This window comes from Equus asinus, chromosome 10, assembly GCF_041296235.1.
Source record: "Equus asinus isolate D_3611 breed Donkey chromosome 10, EquAss-T2T_v2, whole genome shotgun sequence".
NCBI lineage: Eukaryota > Metazoa > Chordata > Mammalia > Perissodactyla > Equidae > Equus > Equus asinus.
Window position 1 is genome coordinate 7,991,056 of NC_091799.1, and position 15,417 is coordinate 8,006,472.

Consider the following 15,417-nt stretch of genomic DNA (forward strand, 5'->3'; position numbering starts at 1 on the left):
GTAGAACTTCTGTTCTGGTTGTGCTACATAGGCCTAGAGCTACCAGGACCTAAGGGCTGCCTTGTTTCCAAGGGGTGAGAGAGGCCCCAAAGCATCTTGCCTCCAGCACTTTGGGAAGCTAAAAAACAACTGGTTCTGCCCAGTGCTCTCACAGCCTACCGTGAACATCTCTTACCAAGGGCTGTGAAACGCAGTTTCTGGGCAGGACTGATCCGCCTGAAGTAGAACTTCTGCTGTGGGTGTGCTCCATTGGCCTAGAGCTGCCAGGCCCAAACGGCTGCCTTGTGTCCAAAGGGAGAGAGAGGCCCCAAAGCATCTTGCTTCCAGCTCTGTGGGAAGCTAAAGCAACTGGCTCTCCACAGTGCTCTCACAGCCTACCGGGAACATCTCTTACCAAGGCCTGTGAAACGCAGTTTCTTGGCAGGCCTGATCTGGCTGAAGTAGAACTCCTGCTCTGGGCGTGCTACTTTGGCCTAGAGCTGCCAGGCCCAAAGGGCCGCCTTGTTTCCAAAGGGGCTGAGAGTCCCCAAAGTATCTTGCTTCCAAATCTTTGGGAAGCTAAGAAACAACTGGCTCTGCACAGTGCTCTCACAGCCTACCGGCAACGTGACAGAGAAAGGCCTGTGAGACGCAGTTTCTTGGAAGGCCTGATCTGGCTGAGGTAGAACTTCTGCTCTGGGTGTACTCCATTGGCCTAGGGCTGCCAGGCCCAAAGGGCTGCCTTTATTTCCAAAGTGTGAGAGAGGCCCCAAAGCATCTTGCTTCCTGCTCTCTGGGAAGCTAAAACAACTGGCTCTGCACAGTGCTCTCAAAGCCAACCGGGAACGTCACATACAAAGGCCTGTGAAACGCAGCTTCTTGACAGGCCTTATCTGGCTGAGGTAGAACTTGTGCTCTGGGTGTGCTACTTTGGCCTAGAGCTGCCAGGCACAAAGGCTGCTTTGTTTCCAAAGGGGGAGAGAGGCCCCAAATCAGGTTGCTTCCAGCTGTTTTTGAAGCTAAGAAACAACTCGCTCTGCCAGGTACTCTTACAGCCTTCCGGGAACACCTCTTACGAAGGCCTGTGAAAAGCAGTTTCTTGGCAGGCCTGATCTGGCTGAGGTAGAACTTCTGCTCTGGGTGTGCTCCATTGCCCTAGAGCTGAAAGGCCCAAAGGGCTGCCTTGTTTCCAAAGGGGGAGAGAGGCCCCAAAGCATCTTGCTTCCACCTCTTGGGAAGCTAAGAAACAACTCGCTGTGCCCAGTGCTCTTATAGCCTAAGAGAACATCTCTTATCAAGGCCTGTGAAACGCACTTTCTAGGCAGGCCTGATCTGGAAGAAGCAGAACTTCTGCTCTGGTTGTGCTCCATTGCCCTAGAGCTGCCAGACCCAACGTGCTGCCTTGTTTCCAAAGGGGCAGAGAGGCCCCAAAGCGTCTTGCTTCCAGCTGTTTGGGAAACAAGGAAACAACTGGCTCTGCACCGTGCTCTCACAGCCTACCGGGAACGTCACATACAAAGGCCTCTGAAACGCAGTTCCTTGGCAGGCCTGATCTGGCTGAAGTAGGACTTCTGCTCTGGGTGTGCTCCGTTGGCCTAGAGCTGAAAGGCCCAAAGGGATGCCTTGTTTGCAAAGGGGCAGAGAGGCCCCAAAGCATCTTGCTTCCAGCTCTTTGGGAAGCTAGGAAACAACTGTCTCTGCCCAGTGCTCTGACAGAGTACCGGGAACATCTCTTACCAGAGCCTTTGAAACGCAGTTTCTTGGCAGGCCTTATCTGGCTGAGGTAGAACTTCTGCTCTGGGTGTGCTCCATTGGCCTAGAGCTGAAAGGCCCAAAGGTCGGCCTTGTTGGCAAAGGGGCAGGGAGCCCCCAAAGCATCTTGCTTCCAGCTCTTTGGGAAGCTAAGAAACAACTGGCTCTGCCCAGTGCTCTTACAGCCTAAGAGAAAATCTCTTACCAAGGCCTGTGAAACGCACTTTGTTGGTGGCCTGATCTAGCTGAAGTAGAACTGCTGCTCTGGGTGTGCTCCATTGGCCTAGAGCTGCCTGGCCCAAAGGGCCGCCTTGTTTGCAAAGGGGCAGAGAGGCCCCAAAGCATCTTGCTTCCAGCTCTTCGGGAAGCTAAGAAACATCTGGCGTTGCCCAGTGCTCTTACAGCCTACCGGGAACATCTCTTACCAAGGCCTGTGAAACGCAGTTTGTTGGTGGCCTGAACTGGCCGAAGTAGAACTTCTGCTCTGGGTGTGCTCCACTGGCCTAGAGCTACCTGGCGCAAAGGGCTGCCTTGATTCCAAAGTGAGAGAGTGGCACCAAAGCATCTTGCTCCCAGCTCTTCGGGAAGCTAAGAAACAGCTGGCTCTGCCCAGTGCTCTTACAGCCTAAGAGAACATCTCTTTGAAAGGCCTGTGAAACGCAGTTTCTTGGCAGGCCTGACCTGGCTGAAGTAGAACTTCTGTTCTGGTTGTGCTACATAGGCCTAGAGCTACCAGGACCTAAGGGCTGCCTTGTTTCCAAGGGGTGAGAGAGGCCCCAAAGCATCTTGCCTCCAGCACTTTGGGAAGCTAAAAAACAACTGGTTCTGCCCAGTGCTCTCACAGCCTACCGTGAACATCTCTTACCAAGGGCTGTGAAACGCAGTTTCTGGGCAGGACTGATCCGCCTGAAGTAGAACTTCTGCTGTGGGTGTGCTCCATTGGCCTAGAGCTGCCAGGCCCAAACGGCTGCCTTGTGTCCAAAGGGAGAGAGAGGCCCCAAAGCATCTTGCTTCCAGCTCTGTGGGAAGCTAAAGCAACTGGCTCTCCACAGTGCTCTCACAGCCTACCGGGAACATCTCTTACCAAGGCCTGTGAAACGCAGTTTCTTGGCAGGCCTGATCTGGCTGAAGTAGAACTCCTGCTCTGGGCGTGCTACTTTGGCCTAGAGCTGCCAGGCCCAAAGGGCCGCCTTGTTTCCAAAGGGGCTGAGAGTCCCCAAAGTATCTTGCTTCCAAATCTTTGGGAAGCTAAGAAACAACTGGCTCTGCACAGTGCTCTCACAGCCTACCGGCAACGTGACAGAGAAAGGCCTGTGAGACGCAGTTTCTTGGAAGGCCTGATCTGGCTGAGGTAGAACTTCTGCTCTGGGTGTACTCCATTGGCCTAGGGCTGCCAGGCCCAAAGGGCTGCCTTTATTTCCAAAGTGTGAGAGAGGCCCCAAAGCATCTTGCTTCCTGCTCTCTGGGAAGCTAAAACAACTGGCTCTGCACAGTGCTCTCAAAGCCAACCGGGAACGTCACATACAAAGGCCTGTGAAACGCAGCTTCTTGACAGGCCTTATCTGGCTGAGGTAGAACTTGTGCTCTGGGTGTGCTACTTTGGCCTAGAGCTGCCAGGCACAAAGGCTGCTTTGTTTCCAAAGGGGGAGAGAGGCCCCAAATCAGGTTGCTTCCAGCTGTTTTTGAAGCTAAGAAACAACTCGCTCTGCCAGGTACTCTTACAGCCTTCCGGGAACACCTCTTACGAAGGCCTGTGAAAAGCAGTTTCTTGGCAGGCCTGATCTGGCTGAGGTAGAACTTCTGCTCTGGGTGTGCTCCATTGCCCTAGAGCTGAAAGGCCCAAAGGGCTGCCTTGTTTCCAAAGGGGGAGAGAGGCCCCAAAGCATCTTGCTTCCACCTCTTGGGAAGCTAAGAAACAACTCGCTGTGCCCAGTGCTCTTATAGCCTAAGAGAACATCTCTTATCAAGGCCTGTGAAACGCACTTTCTAGGCAGGCCTGATCTGGAAGAAGCAGAACTTCTGCTCTGGTTGTGCTCCATTGCCCTAGAGCTGCCAGACCCAACGTGCTGCCTTGTTTCCAAAGGGGCAGAGAGGCCCCAAAGCGTCTTGCTTCCAGCTGTTTGGGAAACAAGGAAACAACTGGCTCTGCACCGTGCTCTCACAGCCTACCGGGAACGTCACATACAAAGGCCTCTGAAACGCAGTTCCTTGGCAGGCCTGATCTGGCTGAAGTAGGACTTCTGCTCTGGGTGTGCTCCGTTGGCCTAGAGCTGAAAGGCCCAAAGGGATGCCTTGTTTGCAAAGGGGCAGAGAGGCCCCAAAGCATCTTGCTTCCAGCTCTTTGGGAAGCTAGGAAACAACTGTCTCTGCCCAGTGCTCTGACAGAGTACCGGGAACATCTCTTACCAGAGCCTTTGAAACGCAGTTTCTTGGCAGGCCTTATCTGGCTGAGGTAGAACTTCTGCTCTGGGTGTGCTCCATTGGCCTAGAGCTGAAAGGCCCAAAGGTCGGCCTTGTTGGCAAAGGGGCAGGGAGCCCCCAAAGCATCTTGCTTCCAGCTCTTTGGGAAGCTAAGAAACAACTGGCTCTGCCCAGTGCTCTTACAGCCTAAGAGAAAATCTCTTACCAAGGCCTGTGAAACGCACTTTGTTGGTGGCCTGATCTAGCTGAAGTAGAACTGCTGCTCTGGGTGTGCTCCATTGGCCTAGAGCTGCCTGGCCCAAAGGGCCGCCTTGTTTGCAAAGGGGCAGAGAGGCCCCAAAGCATCTTGCTTCCAGCTCTTCGGGAAGCTAAGAAACATCTGGCGTTGCCCAGTGCTCTTACAGCCTACCGGGAACATCTCTTACCAAGGCCTGTGAAACGCAGTTTGTTGGTGGCCTGAACTGGCCGAAGTAGAACTTCTGCTCTGGGTGTGCTCCACTGGCCTAGAGCTACCTGGCGCAAAGGGCTGCCTTGATTCCAAAGTGAGAGAGTGGCACCAAAGCATCTTGCTCCCAGCTCTTCGGGAAGCTAAGAAACAGCTGGCTCTGCCCAGTGCTCTTACAGCCTAAGAGAACATCTCTTTGAAAGGCCTGTGAAACGCAGTTTCTTGGCAGGCCTGACCTGGCTGAAGTAGAACTTCTGTTCTGGTTGTGCTACATAGGCCTAGAGCTACCAGGACCTAAGGGCTGCCTTGTTTCCAAGGGGTGAGAGAGGCCCCAAAGCATCTTGCCTCCAGCACTTTGGGAAGCTAAAAAACAACTGGTTCTGCCCAGTGCTCTCACAGCCTACCGTGAACATCTCTTACCAAGGGCTGTGAAACGCAGTTTCTGGGCAGGACTGATCCGCCTGAAGTAGAACTTCTGCTGTGGGTGTGCTCCATTGGCCTAGAGCTGCCAGGCCCAAACGGCTGCCTTGTGTCCAAAGGGAGAGAGAGGCCCCAAAGCATCTTGCTTCCAGCTCTGTGGGAAGCTAAAGCAACTGGCTCTCCACAGTGCTCTCACAGCCTACCGGGAACATCTCTTACCAAGGCCTGTGAAACGCAGTTTCTTGGCAGGCCTGATCTGGCTGAAGTAGAACTCCTGCTCTGGGCGTGCTACTTTGGCCTAGAGCTGCCAGGCCCAAAGGGCCGCCTTGTTTCCAAAGGGGCTGAGAGTCCCCAAAGTATCTTGCTTCCAAATCTTTGGGAAGCTAAGAAACAACTGGCTCTGCACAGTGCTCTCACAGCCTACCGGCAACGTGACAGAGAAAGGCCTGTGAGACGCAGTTTCTTGGAAGGCCTGATCTGGCTGAGGTAGAACTTCTGCTCTGGGTGTACTCCATTGGCCTAGGGCTGCCAGGCCCAAAGGGCTGCCTTTATTTCCAAAGTGTGAGAGAGGCCCCAAAGCATCTTGCTTCCTGCTCTCTGGGAAGCTAAAACAACTGGCTCTGCACAGTGCTCTCAAAGCCAACCGGGAACGTCACATACAAAGGCCTGTGAAACGCAGCTTCTTGACAGGCCTTATCTGGCTGAGGTAGAACTTGTGCTCTGGGTGTGCTACTTTGGCCTAGAGCTGCCAGGCACAAAGGCTGCTTTGTTTCCAAAGGGGGAGAGAGGCCCCAAATCATGTTGCTTCCAGCTGTTTTTGAAGCTAAGAAACAACTCGCTCTGCCAGGTACTCTTACAGCCTTCCGGGAACACCTCTTACGAAGGCCTGTGAAAAGCAGTTTCTTGGCAGGCCTGATCTGGCTGAGGTAGAACTTCTGCTCTGGGTGTGCTCCATTGCCCTAGAGCTGAAAGGCCCAAAGGGCTGCCTTGTTTCCAAAGGGGGAGAGAGGCCCCAAAGCATCTTGCTTCCACCTCTTGGGAAGCTAAGAAACAACTCGCTGTGCCCAGTGCTCTTATAGCCTAAGAGAACATCTCTTATCAAGGCCTGTGAAACGCACTTTCTAGGCAGGCCTGATCTGGAAGAAGCAGAACTTCTGCTCTGGTTGTGCTCCATTGCCCTAGAGCTGCCAGACCCAACGTGCTGCCTTGTTTCCAAAGGGGCAGAGAGGCCCCAAAGCGTCTTGCTTCCAGCTGTTTGGGAAACAAGGAAACAACTGGCTCTGCACCGTGCTCTCACAGCCTACCGGGAACGTCACATACAAAGGCCTCTGAAACGCAGTTCCTTGGCAGGCCTGATCTGGCTGAAGTAGGACTTCTGCTCTGGGTGTGCTCCGTTGGCCTAGAGCTGAAAGGCCCAAAGGGATGCCTTGTTTGCAAAGGGGCAGAGAGGCCCCAAAGCATCTTGCTTCCAGCTCTTTGGGAAGCTAGGAAACAACTGTCTCTGCCCAGTGCTCTGACAGAGTACCGGGAACATCTCTTACCAGAGCCTTTGAAACGCAGTTTCTTGGCAGGCCTTATCTGGCTGAGGTAGAACTTCTGCTCTGGGTGTGCTCCATTGGCCTAGAGCTGAAAGGCCCAAAGGTCGGCCTTGTTGGCAAAGGGGCAGGGAGCCCCCAAAGCATCTTGCTTCCAGCTCTTTGGGAAGCTAAGAAACAACTGGCTCTGCCCAGTGCTCTTACAGCCTAAGAGAAAATCTCTTACCAAGGCCTGTGAAACGCACTTTGTTGGTGGCCTGATCTAGCTGAAGTAGAACTGCTGCTCTGGGTGTGCTCCATTGGCCTAGAGCTGCCTGGCCCAAAGGGCCGCCTTGTTTGCAAAGGGGCAGAGAGGCCCCAAAGCATCTTGCTTCCAGCTCTTCGGGAAGCTAAGAAACATCTGGCGTTGCCCAGTGCTCTTACAGCCTACCGGGAACATCTCTTACCAAGGCCTGTGAAACGCAGTTTGTTGGTGGCCTGAACTGGCCGAAGTAGAACTTCTGCTCTGGGTGTGCTCCACTGGCCTAGAGCTACCTGGCGCAAAGGGCTGCCTTGATTCCAAAGTGAGAGAGTGGCACCAAAGCATCTTGCTCCCAGCTCTTCGGGAAGCTAAGAAACAGCTGGCTCTGCCCAGTGCTCTTACAGCCTAAGAGAACATCTCTTTGAAAGGCCTGTGAAACGCAGTTTCTTGGCAGGCCTGACCTGGCTGAAGTAGAACTTCTGTTCTGGTTGTGCTACATAGGCCTAGAGCTACCAGGACCTAAGGGCTGCCTTGTTTCCAAGGGGTGAGAGAGGCCCCAAAGCATCTTGCCTCCAGCACTTTGGGAAGCTAAAAAACAACTGGTTCTGCCCAGTGCTCTCACAGCCTACCGTGAACATCTCTTACCAAGGGCTGTGAAACGCAGTTTCTGGGCAGGACTGATCCGCCTGAAGTAGAACTTCTGCTGTGGGTGTGCTCCATTGGCCTAGAGCTGCCAGGCCCAAACGGCTGCCTTGTGTCCAAAGGGAGAGAGAGGCCCCAAAGCATCTTGCTTCCAGCTCTGTGGGAAGCTAAAGCAACTGGCTCTCCACAGTGCTCTCACAGCCTACCGGGAACATCTCTTACCAAGGCCTGTGAAACGCAGTTTCTTGGCAGGCCTGATCTGGCTGAAGTAGAACTCCTGCTCTGGGCGTGCTACTTTGGCCTAGAGCTGCCAGGCCCAAAGGGCCGCCTTGTTTCCAAAGGGGCTGAGAGTCCCCAAAGTATCTTGCTTCCAAATCTTTGGGAAGCTAAGAAACAACTGGCTCTGCACAGTGCTCTCACAGCCTACCGGCAACGTGACAGAGAAAGGCCTGTGAGACGCAGTTTCTTGGAAGGCCTGATCTGGCTGAGGTAGAACTTCTGCTCTGGGTGTACTCCATTGGCCTAGGGCTGCCAGGCCCAAAGGGCTGCCTTTATTTCCAAAGTGTGAGAGAGGCCCCAAAGCATCTTGCTTCCTGCTCTCTGGGAAGCTAAAACAACTGGCTCTGCACAGTGCTCTCAAAGCCAACCGGGAACGTCACATACAAAGGCCTGTGAAACGCAGCTTCTTGACAGGCCTTATCTGGCTGAGGTAGAACTTGTGCTCTGGGTGTGCTACTTTGGCCTAGAGCTGCCAGGCACAAAGGCTGCTTTGTTTCCAAAGGGGGAGAGAGGCCCCAAATCATGTTGCTTCCAGCTGTTTTTGAAGCTAAGAAACAACTCGCTCTGCCAGGTACTCTTACAGCCTTCCGGGAACACCTCTTACGAAGGCCTGTGAAAAGCAGTTTCTTGGCAGGCCTGATCTGGCTGAGGTAGAACTTCTGCTCTGGGTGTGCTCCATTGCCCTAGAGCTGAAAGGCCCAAAGGGCTGCCTTGTTTCCAAAGGGGGAGAGAGGCCCCAAAGCATCTTGCTTCCACCTCTTGGGAAGCTAAGAAACAACTCGCTGTGCCCAGTGCTCTTATAGCCTAAGAGAACATCTCTTATCAAGGCCTGTGAAACGCACTTTCTAGGCAGGCCTGATCTGGAAGAAGCAGAACTTCTGCTCTGGTTGTGCTCCATTGCCCTAGAGCTGCCAGACCCAACGTGCTGCCTTGTTTCCAAAGGGGCAGAGAGGCCCCAAAGCGTCTTGCTTCCAGCTGTTTGGGAAACAAGGAAACAACTGGCTCTGCACCGTGCTCTCACAGCCTACCGGGAACGTCACATACAAAGGCCTCTGAAACGCAGTTCCTTGGCAGGCCTGATCTGGCTGAAGTAGGACTTCTGCTCTGGGTGTGCTCCGTTGGCCTAGAGCTGAAAGGCCCAAAGGGATGCCTTGTTTGCAAAGGGGCAGAGAGGCCCCAAAGCATCTTGCTTCCAGCTCTTTGGGAAGCTAGGAAACAACTGTCTCTGCCCAGTGCTCTGACAGAGTACCGGGAACATCTCTTACCAGAGCCTTTGAAACGCAGTTTCTTGGCAGGCCTTATCTGGCTGAGGTAGAACTTCTGCTCTGGGTGTGCTCCATTGGCCTAGAGCTGAAAGGCCCAAAGGTCGGCCTTGTTGGCAAAGGGGCAGGGAGCCCCCAAAGCATCTTGCTTCCAGCTCTTTGGGAAGCTAAGAAACAACTGGCTCTGCCCAGTGCTCTTACAGCCTAAGAGAAAATCTCTTACCAAGGCCTGTGAAACGCACTTTGTTGGTGGCCTGATCTAGCTGAAGTAGAACTGCTGCTCTGGGTGTGCTCCATTGGCCTAGAGCTGCCTGGCCCAAAGGGCCGCCTTGTTTGCAAAGGGGCAGAGAGGCCCCAAAGCATCTTGCTTCCAGCTCTTCGGGAAGCTAAGAAACATCTGGCGTTGCCCAGTGCTCTTACAGCCTACCGGGAACATCTCTTACCAAGGCCTGTGAAACGCAGTTTGTTGGTGGCCTGAACTGGCCGAAGTAGAACTTCTGCTCTGGGTGTGCTCCACTGGCCTAGAGCTACCTGGCGCAAAGGGCTGCCTTGATTCCAAAGTGAGAGAGTGGCACCAAAGCATCTTGCTCCCAGCTCTTCGGGAAGCTAAGAAACAGCTGGCTCTGCCCAGTGCTCTTACAGCCTAAGAGAACATCTCTTTGAAAGGCCTGTGAAACGCAGTTTCTTGGCAGGCCTGACCTGGCTGAAGTAGAACTTCTGTTCTGGTCGTGCTACATAGGCCTAGAGCTACCAGGACCTAAGGGCTGCCTTGTTTCCAAGGGGTGAGAGAGGCCCCAAAGCATCTTGCCTCCAGCACTTTGGGAAGCTAAAAAACAACTGGTTCTGCCCAGTGCTCTCACAGCCTACCGTGAACATCTCTTACCAAGGGCTGTGAAACGCAGTTTCTGGGCAGGACTGATCCGCCTGAAGTAGAACTTCTGCTGTGGGTGTGCTCCATTGGCCTAGAGCTGCCAGGCCCAAACGGCTGCCTTGTGTCCAAAGGGAGAGAGAGGCCCCAAAGCATCTTGCTTCCAGCTCTGTGGGAAGCTAAAGCAACTGGCTCTCCACAGTGCTCTCACAGCCTACCGGGAACATCTCTTACCAAGGCCTGTGAAACGCAGTTTCTTGGCAGGCCTGATCTGGCTGAAGTAGAACTCCTGCTCTGGGCGTGCTACTTTGGCCTAGAGCTGCCAGGCCCAAAGGGCCGCCTTGTTTCCAAAGGGGCTGAGAGTCCCCAAAGTATCTTGCTTCCAAATCTTTGGGAAGCTAAGAAACAACTGGCTCTGCACAGTGCTCTCACAGCCTACCGGCAACGTGACAGAGAAAGGCCTGTGAGACGCAGTTTCTTGGAAGGCCTGATCTGGCTGAGGTAGAACTTCTGCTCTGGGTGTACTCCATTGGCCTAGGGCTGCCAGGCCCAAAGGGCTGCCTTTATTTCCAAAGTGTGAGAGAGGCCCCAAAGCATCTTGCTTCCTGCTCTCTGGGAAGCTAAAACAACTGGCTCTGCACAGTGCTCTCAAAGCCAACCGGGAACGTCACATACAAAGGCCTGTGAAACGCAGCTTCTTGACAGGCCTTATCTGGCTGAGGTAGAACTTGTGCTCTGGGTGTGCTACTTTGGCCTAGAGCTGCCAGGCACAAAGGCTGCTTTGTTTCCAAAGGGGGAGAGAGGCCCCAAATCAGGTTGCTTCCAGCTGTTTTTGAAGCTAAGAAACAACTCGCTCTGCCAGGTACTCTTACAGCCTTCCGGGAACACCTCTTACGAAGGCCTGTGAAAAGCAGTTTCTTGGCAGGCCTGATCTGGCTGAGGTAGAACTTCTGCTCTGGGTGTGCTCCATTGCCCTAGAGCTGAAAGGCCCAAAGGGCTGCCTTGTTTCCAAAGGGGGAGAGAGGCCCCAAAGCATCTTGCTTCCACCTCTTGGGAAGCTAAGAAACAACTCGCTGTGCCCAGTGCTCTTATAGCCTAAGAGAACATCTCTTATCAAGGCCTGTGAAACGCACTTTCTAGGCAGGCCTGATCTGGAAGAAGCAGAACTTCTGCTCTGGTTGTGCTCCATTGCCCTAGAGCTGCCAGACCCAACGTGCTGCCTTGTTTCCAAAGGGGCAGAGAGGCCCCAAAGCGTCTTGCTTCCAGCTGTTTGGGAAACAAGGAAACAACTGGCTCTGCACCGTGCTCTCACAGCCTACCGGGAACGTCACATACAAAGGCCTCTGAAACGCAGTTCCTTGGCAGGCCTGATCTGGCTGAAGTAGGACTTCTGCTCTGGGTGTGCTCCGTTGGCCTAGAGCTGAAAGGCCCAAAGGGATGCCTTGTTTGCAAAGGGGCAGAGAGGCCCCAAAGCATCTTGCTTCCAGCTCTTTGGGAAGCTAGGAAACAACTGTCTCTGCCCAGTGCTCTGACAGAGTACCGGGAACATCTCTTACCAGAGCCTTTGAAACGCAGTTTCTTGGCAGGCCTTATCTGGCTGAGGTAGAACTTCTGCTCTGGGTGTGCTCCATTGGCCTAGAGCTGAAAGGCCCAAAGGTCGGCCTTGTTGGCAAAGGGGCAGGGAGCCCCCAAAGCATCTTGCTTCCAGCTCTTTGGGAAGCTAAGAAACAACTGGCTCTGCCCAGTGCTCTTACAGCCTAAGAGAAAATCTCTTACCAAGGCCTGTGAAACGCACTTTGTTGGTGGCCTGATCTAGCTGAAGTAGAACTGCTGCTCTGGGTGTGCTCCATTGGCCTAGAGCTGCCTGGCCCAAAGGGCCGCCTTGTTTGCAAAGGGGCAGAGAGGCCCCAAAGCATCTTGCTTCCAGCTCTTCGGGAAGCTAAGAAACATCTGGCGTTGCCCAGTGCTCTTACAGCCTACCGGGAACATCTCTTACCAAGGCCTGTGAAACGCAGTTTGTTGGTGGCCTGAACTGGCCGAAGTAGAACTTCTGCTCTGGGTGTGCTCCACTGGCCTAGAGCTACCTGGCGCAAAGGGCTGCCTTGATTCCAAAGTGAGAGAGTGGCACCAAAGCATCTTGCTCCCAGCTCTTCGGGAAGCTAAGAAACAGCTGGCTCTGCCCAGTGCTCTTACAGCCTAAGAGAACATCTCTTTGAAAGGCCTGTGAAACGCAGTTTCTTGGCAGGCCTGACCTGGCTGAAGTAGAACTTCTGTTCTGGTTGTGCTACATAGGCCTAGAGCTACCAGGACCTAAGGGCTGCCTTGTTTCCAAGGGGTGAGAGAGGCCCCAAAGCATCTTGCCTCCAGCACTTTGGGAAGCTAAAAAACAACTGGTTCTGCCCAGTGCTCTCACAGCCTACCGTGAACATCTCTTACCAAGGGCTGTGAAACGCAGTTTCTGGGCAGGACTGATCCGCCTGAAGTAGAACTTCTGCTGTGGGTGTGCTCCATTGGCCTAGAGCTGCCAGGCCCAAACGGCTGCCTTGTGTCCAAAGGGAGAGAGAGGCCCCAAAGCATCTTGCTTCCAGCTCTGTGGGAAGCTAAAGCAACTGGCTCTCCACAGTGCTCTCACAGCCTACCGGGAACATCTCTTACCAAGGCCTGTGAAACGCAGTTTCTTGGCAGGCCTGATCTGGCTGAAGTAGAACTCCTGCTCTGGGCGTGCTACTTTGGCCTAGAGCTGCCAGGCCCAAAGGGCCGCCTTGTTTCCAAAGGGGCTGAGAGTCCCCAAAGTATCTTGCTTCCAAATCTTTGGGAAGCTAAGAAACAACTGGCTCTGCACAGTGCTCTCACAGCCTACCGGCAACGTGACAGAGAAAGGCCTGTGAGACGCAGTTTCTTGGAAGGCCTGATCTGGCTGAGGTAGAACTTCTGCTCTGGGTGTACTCCATTGGCCTAGGGCTGCCAGGCCCAAAGGGCTGCCTTTATTTCCAAAGTGTGAGAGAGGCCCCAAAGCATCTTGCTTCCTGCTCTCTGGGAAGCTAAAACAACTGGCTCTGCACAGTGCTCTCAAAGCCAACCGGGAACGTCACATACAAAGGCCTGTGAAACGCAGCTTCTTGACAGGCCTTATCTGGCTGAGGTAGAACTTGTGCTCTGGGTGTGCTACTTTGGCCTAGAGCTGCCAGGCACAAAGGCTGCTTTGTTTCCAAAGGGGGAGAGAGGCCCCAAATCATGTTGCTTCCAGCTGTTTTTGAAGCTAAGAAACAACTCGCTCTGCCAGGTACTCTTACAGCCTTCCGGGAACACCTCTTACGAAGGCCTGTGAAAAGCAGTTTCTTGGCAGGCCTGATCTGGCTGAGGTAGAACTTCTGCTCTGGGTGTGCTCCATTGCCCTAGAGCTGAAAGGCCCAAAGGGCTGCCTTGTTTCCAAAGGGGGAGAGAGGCCCCAAAGCATCTTGCTTCCACCTCTTGGGAAGCTAAGAAACAACTCGCTGTGCCCAGTGCTCTTATAGCCTAAGAGAACATCTCTTATCAAGGCCTGTGAAACGCACTTTCTAGGCAGGCCTGATCTGGAAGAAGCAGAACTTCTGCTCTGGTTGTGCTCCATTGCCCTAGAGCTGCCAGACCCAACGTGCTGCCTTGTTTCCAAAGGGGCAGAGAGGCCCCAAAGCGTCTTGCTTCCAGCTGTTTGGGAAACAAGGAAACAACTGGCTCTGCACCGTGCTCTCACAGCCTACCGGGAACGTCACATACAAAGGCCTCTGAAACGCAGTTCCTTGGCAGGCCTGATCTGGCTGAAGTAGGACTTCTGCTCTGGGTGTGCTCCGTTGGCCTAGAGCTGAAAGGCCCAAAGGGATGCCTTGTTTGCAAAGGGGCAGAGAGGCCCCAAAGCATCTTGCTTCCAGCTCTTTGGGAAGCTAGGAAACAACTGTCTCTGCCCAGTGCTCTGACAGAGTACCGGGAACATCTCTTACCAGAGCCTTTGAAACGCAGTTTCTTGGCAGGCCTTATCTGGCTGAGGTAGAACTTCTGCTCTGGGTGTGCTCCATTGGCCTAGAGCTGAAAGGCCCAAAGGTCGGCCTTGTTGGCAAAGGGGCAGGGAGCCCCCAAAGCATCTTGCTTCCAGCTCTTTGGGAAGCTAAGAAACAACTGGCTCTGCCCAGTGCTCTTACAGCCTAAGAGAAAATCTCTTACCAAGGCCTGTGAAACGCACTTTGTTGGTGGCCTGATCTAGCTGAAGTAGAACTTCTGCTCTGGGTGTGCTCCATTGGCCTAGAGCTGCCTGGCCCAAAGGGCCGCCTTGTTTGCAAAGGGGCAGAGAGGCCCCAAAGCATCTTGCTTCCAGCTCTTCGGGAAGCTAAGAAACATCTGGCGTTGCCCAGTGCTCTTACAGCCTACCGGGAACATCTCTTACCAAGGCCTGTGAAACGCAGTTTGTTGGTGGCCTGAACTGGCCGAAGTAGAACTTCTGCTCTGGGTGTGCTCCACTGGCCTAGAGCTACCTGGCGCAAAGGGCTGCCTTGATTCCAAAGTGAGAGAGTGGCACCAAAGCATCTTGCTCCCAGCTCTTCGGGAAGCTAAGAAACAGCTGGCTCTGCCCAGTGCTCTTACAGCCTAAGAGAACATCTCTTTGAAAGGCCTGTGAAACGCAGTTTCTTGGCAGGCCTGACCTGGCTGAAGTAGAACTTCTGTTCTGGTTGTGCTACATAGGCCTAGAGCTACCAGGACCTAAGGGCTGCCTTGTTTCCAAGGGGTGAGAGAGGCCCCAAAGCATCTTGCCTCCAGCACTTTGGGAAGCTAAAAAACAACTGGTTCTGCCCAGTGCTCTCACAGCCTACCGTGAACATCTCTTACCAAGGGCTGTGAAACGCAGTTTCTGGGCAGGACTGATCCGCCTGAAGTAGAACTTCTGCTGTGGGTGTGCTCCATTGGCCTAGAGCTGCCAGGCCCAAACGGCTGCCTTGTGTCCAAAGGGAGAGAGAGGCCCCAAAGCATCTTGCTTCCAGCTCTGTGGGAAGCTAAAGCAACTGGCTCTCCACAGTGCTCTCACAGCCTACCGGGAACATCTCTTACCAAGGCCTGTGAAACGCAGTTTCTTGGCAGGCCTGATCTGGCTGAAGTAGAACTCCTGCTCTGGGCGTGCTACTTTGGCCTAGAGCTGCCAGGCCCAAAGGGCCGCCTTGTTTCCAAAGGGGCTGAGAGTCCCCAAAGTATCTTGCTTCCAAATCTTTGGGAAGCTAAGAAACAACTGGCTCTGCACAGTGCTCTCACAGCCTACCGGCAACGTGACAGAGAAAGGCCTGTGAGACGCAGTTTCTTGGAAGGCCTGATCTGGCTGAGGTAGAACTTCTGCTCTGGGTGTACTCCATTGGCCTAGGGCTGCCAGGCCCAAAGGGCTGCCTTTATTTCCAAAGTGTGAGAGAGGCCCCAAAGCATCTTGCTTCCTGCTCTCTGGGAAGCTAAAACAACTGGCTCTGCACAGTGCTCTCAAAGCCAACCGGGAACGTCACATACAAAGGCCTGTGAAACGCAGCTTCTTGACAGGCCTTATCTGGCTGAGGTAGAACTTG